This window comes from Camellia sinensis, chromosome 15 (genome assembly GCF_055761805.1).
Source record: "Camellia sinensis isolate YWXY chromosome 15, ASM5576180v1, whole genome shotgun sequence".
Classification (NCBI taxonomy): Eukaryota; Viridiplantae; Streptophyta; class Magnoliopsida; order Ericales; family Theaceae; genus Camellia; species Camellia sinensis.
In genome coordinates, this window is record NC_138975.1 from 56,519,487 (window position 1) to 56,527,539 (window position 8,053).

Here is an 8,053-nt window from a genome sequence, read left to right on the forward strand (position 1 = left end):
CCGAAAAATACATGACGTTTGTTGCCTCCGTCCTCCCTTTCTTGGTGGTAGGTTGGGCACCTAGCACTTCTCTAAAGTGCTCAGCCTTTTTGATTGACCCTCTGAGCTCGCATACGCGCTCAGGTTCAAAAACTCCATGTATGACATTGATAATACCTTGAGGCGGTGCATCGATTGGCATTCTGTTGGGATGGTCATTATGATCTTGGGGGGCCGGTTGCGTTCCTCCTTCAATGTATTTGTCCAAGTGGCCTGCTGCCACCAATTCTTCCAAGTGCTGTCTCAGTGGCGTGCAATTCTCAGTTCGGTGCCCCTTTTCTTTGTGGAAGGTGCACCGTGATCTGTCGTCGTAATTTTTCTGAGCTTCCCCTAGCTTGGCTGGCCACTTGACAAAAGGCTCGTCTTTTATTTCGCTCAGAATCCGATATATTGGTTTTTTGAACACCGTTGTTATGGCAGTGCGGATTCTCAACCATCTTTTGTCTGGGTCTTCTCCGTTATCTCGTCTGCCACGCCCGTTTTTATTCTGCCGATCTACTGCATTGACCTTTGCTGAGGCCTTCTTTTCTGGTACTGTAGTTGCACTAGATTTTGCTTTTGCACGTGCGCCATCCTCTTCTACCCTGATGTGTTGATGCACTCTTTCCATCAGGGCCTCCATGGTGAGGGGTGGTGTCATGGTAATCGAATCCCTTAGTCTGTTCCCTACTGGTAGGCCTCTTTTATATTGCGCAATGGCTAGATTGGTGGGACAGTCTCCAATCTGGTTGAATGTTTCCCAGTAGCGACTGTTGTAAGATCTGAGGGTCTCTTTTTCACCCATGTCGATGGAGAGTAACTGGTCTATCTCCACTGGTGTTTTAGTGTTTGTTCGAAACCTCGTTACGAACGCTTCCGCCAGTTGAGCCCAGGAGGCTATGCTGCCTTCTGGGAGTTTCTCGAACCAAGTCAAGCCCAAGTCGCCAAGGCTCGATGGGAAGAGTATACACATTAAGGCCTCGTTTCGTCTGTACACAGCCATGACTTGGCGAAAGTGGCTCAGGTGTGAATACGGGTCCGTCTTCCCTTCATATGTATTGAATTTCAGCTGAAGGAAGCCTGATGGTAGGGGCGCGTTTTCGATCGCTGGGACAAACGGCGAAGTCTGTAGTCTTGCCAATGCCTTGTCCGTTGGTTCGTAGGCCGGTCGCGGTATTGGCATTCCAACCTCGACGCTTCCATGGGTCCGAGGAGCCAACCGTTGTAAGGCCGAAACTCGGTGTGGATCCCTTGCCCTGGCATCCTCCTTGCATCGTGCTTTTTCTTCGAGCATGGTTCGTAAGTCGGATGACCTGGGCAGCTCTGTTTGTCTAGATCTGGTTTGGTGTGAATGTGAAGGCCAATACGTGCTTCCTTCAGTGTATGATTTCGGATCTCGCCCTCTCAGACCTGGAGTGACGAGTTCTGGAAGATAAGGAATGAGTGTCGCCTGTCCTGAGGCTTCTGCTCCTTCCTTGGGAGGGTGTAGTATTCCTACTATGATTCTCTGAGTGGCGAGGGGGCGTCTTGTGCTTGCGCCCCTCTCCTGTCGCCACATCTTTAGTCTTCATCTGGCGTTTCAAAGCCTCCATGTCCGCCGCCATCTTTCGAATTAGTTCATCTTGTTCCTTCACGCGATCTTCCAGGGCTTGAGGATCAATCCTCCTCCTTTGCCTGTCAGGACTTTGAGAGTGACGAGGGTTGCTATTCCGCCTTCCCCTGCCACTCCTCCTGGAATTATGTTGTTGGGGCTCCAGATCTGCCATAGGAGGGACAGAGGGTAATCCTTCTCGCCTTGCGCCTCCGTCTGGAGTTAGCCCGTCGACGGCGGACTGCGGTAGTTCTTCAATGTGTGCCATTGCTTTAAAAAAAAAAGGAGAAGCTTAGTCAAGAGGTTTTTGTTCTTGTCTGTTCTTCCCACAGACGGCGCCAATTGTACGGGGAGGAAATAATTCTCCTCGTATAATCCTGTTGACCAAGTCCACGCTCCTCCGTACGACGTCGCTTTATCACCTGAAAACACAAACATGAGCTAGCCGGCGGGTGTGTGCCGGAAACCTCTCCGATGCCTAAGTCAGTAAGCTTGACAAATAGACAAAGCTCTATGTTCTCAGAAAGAATTGTGTTCAATTACCTCCTTCAATGGTGGTGCTTGTGAGCTTTTATAGGTTTCGAATGGCATAATCCTAGTACGACTTTTATTTCTCCATGCAGAGTCCTCCTAGGATTCATATTCCTAAGGATAATGCTTATCCTTTTACACCCTCCCCCACTGCTTAAACCAAGTGGGGATGGTTTTTACCACGGCCGAACTTCTATGTGACCGAAATAACACTGGCTATGTTGAGCCACAGAGTAGGCCGAACTATCCTTAGTTCGGTTTTCTCCCGTTCAACCATGGTATGCTGAGACCAAGCTTCTGAGTAGCAAGCTCCGACCGATCTAACAATAATACACCGCAACCGGACTAACTTTGAGACTGGACTAACATCAAGTTACCTCCAGACCGGAGTAGCTTTACACCATCTTGGGCCGAAGCAATTACACCTCTCCTAACCGGAGTAACCATACCTCTCTTGGGCCGGTGTAACTATGCTTCTTCTGGGCCGGAATATCATTACGGCCTTTTACTGTGTCCTTCACACTTTGTGCCATAAAGTCCATCTTACAGCTCGGTTCAATTCTCTCCAAAAATTACCCTCTCATAAGGCTTACCTTAAAATAAAATAAAATGAAAGGCTTACCTTAAAGCTGAACCCTTTTCCCCAATACAAATAGGATTAAATCAAAACCACACTAGAATAAATTCTATTCAAATTTTACAACCAAACACTTTTGAAAATTTAATTCAAAAAAATAATTATTAAAAAATAATTTTTTATTTAAAAAATTAAAAAAATTCTGAAAATATTTTTTGTTAAAATATTAAAAAAAATCCATTATTATCTGTTAAAAAAAATATTTAGCTAGTGCTTTGAAATTACTTTTGATTGTATATTTGATTAGAATTTTGTTAATTGTTTTGTTTAAAAACGGTGTAACAAAAATAATTTCTATTTAAAAAATATCAAAAACAAATATAATTTTTTTTATTTTCAAGAAACAGATTGCAATTGCAAAAAAAAAAAAACTGTTTCGGTCAACCAACCAGACGTTCGGACAGACGACCGGGTAGACCCAATCCACAATTTCAAAATTCAAAAACTCTACTATGCCAAACATACATTTGAATGTGTATTCAAATGTGACATTAAAATCAATTTTTTAAAAACTTAAATCAAATATAATATTCAATTTTTTATTTTATTTTATGTTTTTTTTTTTTTTTTGGAAAAGGCTAATTGAGTCAAGTCAAGCTGTAGATGGGGTAACTACGAGTCAATAGAATTAGGTAAATCTAAGTCCTCCTTCCGCCACAAAATAATATTTTTTTTTTTTTTTGAAGAATTTAACATTTTTTAATAGTATAATTATGACACTTTAAAAATATTAATTTTTTAAAATTATCCTTTGATAATATAGTTTTTTGAAAATGTCGATTGTCATAATTATGTTTTTTGTGTTGTTAATAAATTTAAAAGAATGGAAAAATAAAAAATTTATATTATTTTAGTCGTTGATTTTTAAAAAGAGACTAATATTTTAGAATAATAAAAAATTAAATAAGAGACTAATATTTTGATAAGGAGAAAGTATTAAAATTTGCCTAATAACAAACGGAAGAAGGATGGAATTCATCAATGACAAATATCATTTTCATTATAAAATAAAATAATAATAATAATAATAATAATAAGGAATAACCAAAGGTTAAATATTACCCACCCAAAAAACAGATTAAATATTACAAAAATTAAATAAAATGAAAGGCACACGTTAAAGCTGAACCCATTTCCCCAATACTTATAGGATTAAATCAAAACCATACAAGAATATAAAAGAAGGTGACACCACATTCTCCACTCCACTACAAATACCGCTTCTCACTTCTCTTTTCCAAAAATACAAATCACTTTGCTTGGTTCCTATTTTTAAAAAACAGTTTTTAAAAAATTTTACATTCTTATTTTTCGTGTTTTTTTTTTATTTTTACTAAATTTTTTTAATATTTTATGCAAATTTTTTACTTTTTAGACACACCTAACATAAATATAACTAAAAAGTAAAAAAATTATAATTTTTTTTTATAAAATTCACTAAATACCAAAAATACAAAAAAAAATACAAGAATTTAGTACATTTTTTGTATTTTTATGTATTTCTTAATTTTTAAAATATTTTTTCATAATTTTTTTACTTTTTAGACACATCTAAGTAAGGTGTATCTAAAAAAGTAAAAAAAATGTTTAAAATTTTAAAAATATTTACTAAAAACAAAAAAATACGAAAATCAAAAAATTCAATTTTCAAAAAACTTAATCTAAAAAATTCAAACCAAACACAGTAAATATTTCTCGACTTGTAAATTGGAAAAATCTCATACAACTTTAACTTGTTACAATATTGGTAATTTTGCTATTTTGTCTCTCTTGTATATATTATTTATTCAATGAAGAAAATCTACAATTTAACTAGGTATAGCACCACAAATATATAATTCTCATGTGTAATTCTCATGTGACCAAATAACCCAAGAGAAGTGACAGTGAAGTAACACATGAGAATTAGATTCAGGGGCCACTTTGCAGATTTATTCGAGTGGGGGCTCTGTTGGTGTATCCCTCAGTCCGTAGATGCTCTGTTTAACTGGTGGATGGGGACTAAGCTCAAACACCCTCTCAGAAAATTCTGGGAAGCAATCCCACTGGTTGTATTGTGGTCTCTCTGGAAGCTAAGGAATGAGTGTGTTTTCAGAGATGCTCATCCTAACTCTGCAGAACTATGGGAACTTATCAAGATCAGATTGGCCCTTTGGCTTAAAGCCTCTATCAAGAACTTTCCCTTTTCAGTCGAGGATGTGGCTCTCAATTGGAGACTAACCAGGCTATGCTACAGTTGATATCTGCTATGCTATTCAGTTTAAAAGAAAGCCTCCTCTACTTTGTTGAAATGCCAGCACCAGCATACTCTGTCTCCTGTCTTCTGTTGGGGTTCTTCTGTCGGCTGGGCTTCTGCCTGGAGTTCATTCACTGTGTTGTTCTTTTTCTGAGTTCGCAGAATGATTATAGGCCTGCAGTATGCTGAATTCATGGAGTATTATTCAAAGGCATTGCAGGCTTAAATGGAAGGAGGGTGGATACCAGTCCATGGAGGTCAAGTGGAAATGCTGGTGTGTTCACTGTGTTTGTGGACAACCTACCAGCATCGCTGAACCCTAAGGATCTGTTCAATCTGTTTACAAAGTTTGGAGTGGTGCAAGATGTTTTCATACTGCAAAGAGACGAAAGGTGGTATGTGTTGGACTGCCGAGGTCTGCTATTGCTGTTGGGCTGAATCTGTGTGCTGTGTGTACTGAAGTTTTGTGTGTTGAAATTCTAATGTGTTGTAATTCTGAAATTTTGTGTGTTGATATTCTGATGTAATGACAAGCTCTGCATCTGTGTGGTGTGGTTATACTGATATAAGGTATGGTGGTAGTTTCTGATCTGAGGGCAGAGGTGTAGTCAATTGGACCCAAGGGAGTTGTGTCTGGGCTCCTGGAGAATTCATCCAGCTTTGCATCTGTGCTGAGTTTTGGTGATAATGTTGGTGCAAACTTGAAGCATATCTGCAGTAGATTCAGGAGAGAAGTGCCACAAATTGTGAAGTCTGCTAGCTCTGGGGACTGATCTCTAGCTGATCAGTCAGCTGTGGTTGTCCAATTGTTGTGCAGTTTGGTTGTTAGCTTCGGATGCCTTTCTTTTTTCTGTTTCTTTTGTCTTGTTTGTTGGTTTCTCACCAACTGGCGTTTGGTGCTTCTGTTAGCTCCAAGCTCCTCTTTATTGATGTTCTGTATCTTTTCTGGTTACTTTCATCAATAAAGATTTTCTTTGCCGATCAAAAAAAATATATATATATATATATAAATAAAGAGAAAGCAATAAATATAAGAAAATTATTCAATATTCTAAGACTACGTATTTATAACGCGTTAAGGAAGGGGATCAAAGAGAAACGGTGCAGCTCTGGGCCAGCTGGTACTTGATATTGTTGACGACAACGATGCCGACTGTGGGGTTACCGAAGACGATGTTGTCGGGACATTTGACAGAGAGGTGGTAGCAGCCAGAGATGTTGGTGCCAACTTCGAATCTAACCCGTCCTTCAATCTTGATGGTGAGCATGACTGTTCCATCGGCCTGGCCCTGGCTGAGAGCAACGCCGTTGTATGGGGCCACGGGGACGTTGACGCCTGACACCACGGTTGACCAAATGTTGACTTCCTTGTTGTGCCTCTGCTACATGGGTGTTATGGCGGTGTAGTAGGTGATCTGCTGGTTCTGGTAGATGGCAAAGACGTCCAGCTTGTCGTAGTAGACGCCGATCTTGTCGTTTGGGTTACGGGATGCGATGGTGACCAGAATTTTGGAGGTGAGGAAGTTTGGTGCGGTGACGTTGAAGGCGTAAACGGTGGCATCTTGGAGGAAGAAGTCGGGTTTCTTGGGCTGGAGGATTGCCTAGATTAGGAAGACGATTACTAAGATGATGAAGCTCAAGATGAGGACTGCACCGCATATCCGCCGGAGCTTCTTCCTCCCCTCGTCCATGGGGTGGCTCCACACCTTCATCGACATATGTTCCCTCTTTCTTCGTCCTGGTGCTGTTGGCTCTGGTGCTTTTCTTTGGTATTGGTTGGGAGAAAGAATTTGAAGTGTGTAGTTTATTAATATTTCCTACTTGTAGCAGTGGTTCTTAGTTATTAGGGGTGAACATGGTTCAAATTAGTTTAGATTGGGGTAAAATCATGACCAATTCATTATTTACGATTCTTAAAAAATTGAAAGCAAACCAACATAACTGTGCATATATCAATTTGCAAAAATAACTTTTTACATCACTTTTTCAGATCTATTTCTCTTCAAACCCTAAAGTTAAGACCCTCTCTCTCTAAAACCTACATTCTCTCTACTTTTTCATCTAGATCTAGTCATTTCTCCACCCTTGTGCCTTTGTTAAAAAAGTAGAGCACATCGAGAGCAACATTTGGATTTGAATCAATCTTGGTTTAGGCATCTTTGGAGTTTCTCCACTTCTCCCTTAGTCTTCTAAACTGAAGGTAGGGACTTTCTACACTCTCATATGACTTTTAACTTAGTTATTTGTTGATTGTGTAAAGAATGTTGGAATTGGAAGATTCTAGACAAACCTAGGGTTTTGGTTTAAAATCTAAAGAGGGGTTTTCAAAGGAAGGTATTGAAAATGATTTTGGGTGTAGACATGAGGATGTATTGTATTAAATTTGTTAATTTTGACACATGGGTTGGGTTTGGAAGAAAATAAAGCTTGCCCTAAAATGATTCAAATAACTATTTTGTATAAATAATGAAATTGCTATTGGGAATGTAAAATTAGATAAATGTGTATATAAATGGTGGAGTTAGATGTGTATCATCTCTCACCTATGAAAATTTGGATAATTTATTTGTTTTGGAGATTGTATATCTGTTTAAAAATATCTATTTTGGGCTATTGATGGAGGATAGCTATGACTGTTGTAGAAATTGAATGAGAATTAGGTGAACTAGAACTAATCTCTTATTTGTGTCATTGAATATGACTGTGTTTAAAATACATTGTATATGTATGATGTTGGGAAGAGAAATGGGATGTACTCCATGTTTGGGAGAAGAAAGTGGATGGATTCCATTGAATTAAGTTGTCATGTATGTCCAAGGTGAAAGTCCCAAAAACCGTGCGTATACATGGATGCTGATTCCACGGACGAAATTTCGTAAAATGACAAATTTGAAGTGTTTGTGTAATGATTGTATTGGTTAGAAAACCATTGAGTTGTAGTCTCAGTTGGGTTATTTTGATAGCAATGAACTTGACTCATGGATTGAGGTGAAATGAATTGTCATGAAATGAATTTAGATAAAGTGGCTTGAGATATGAA

General features: G+C 39.0%; 1 pseudogene; it reads right to left on the reverse strand.

The window, feature by feature from the left end:
* Positions 1–6,002: 6,002 nt before the first annotated feature.
* On the reverse strand, positions 6,003–7,008 carry LOC145813608 (NDR1/HIN1-like protein 1 pseudogene; annotated as a pseudogene).
* Between the last annotated feature and the right edge of the window lie 1,045 nt (positions 7,009–8,053).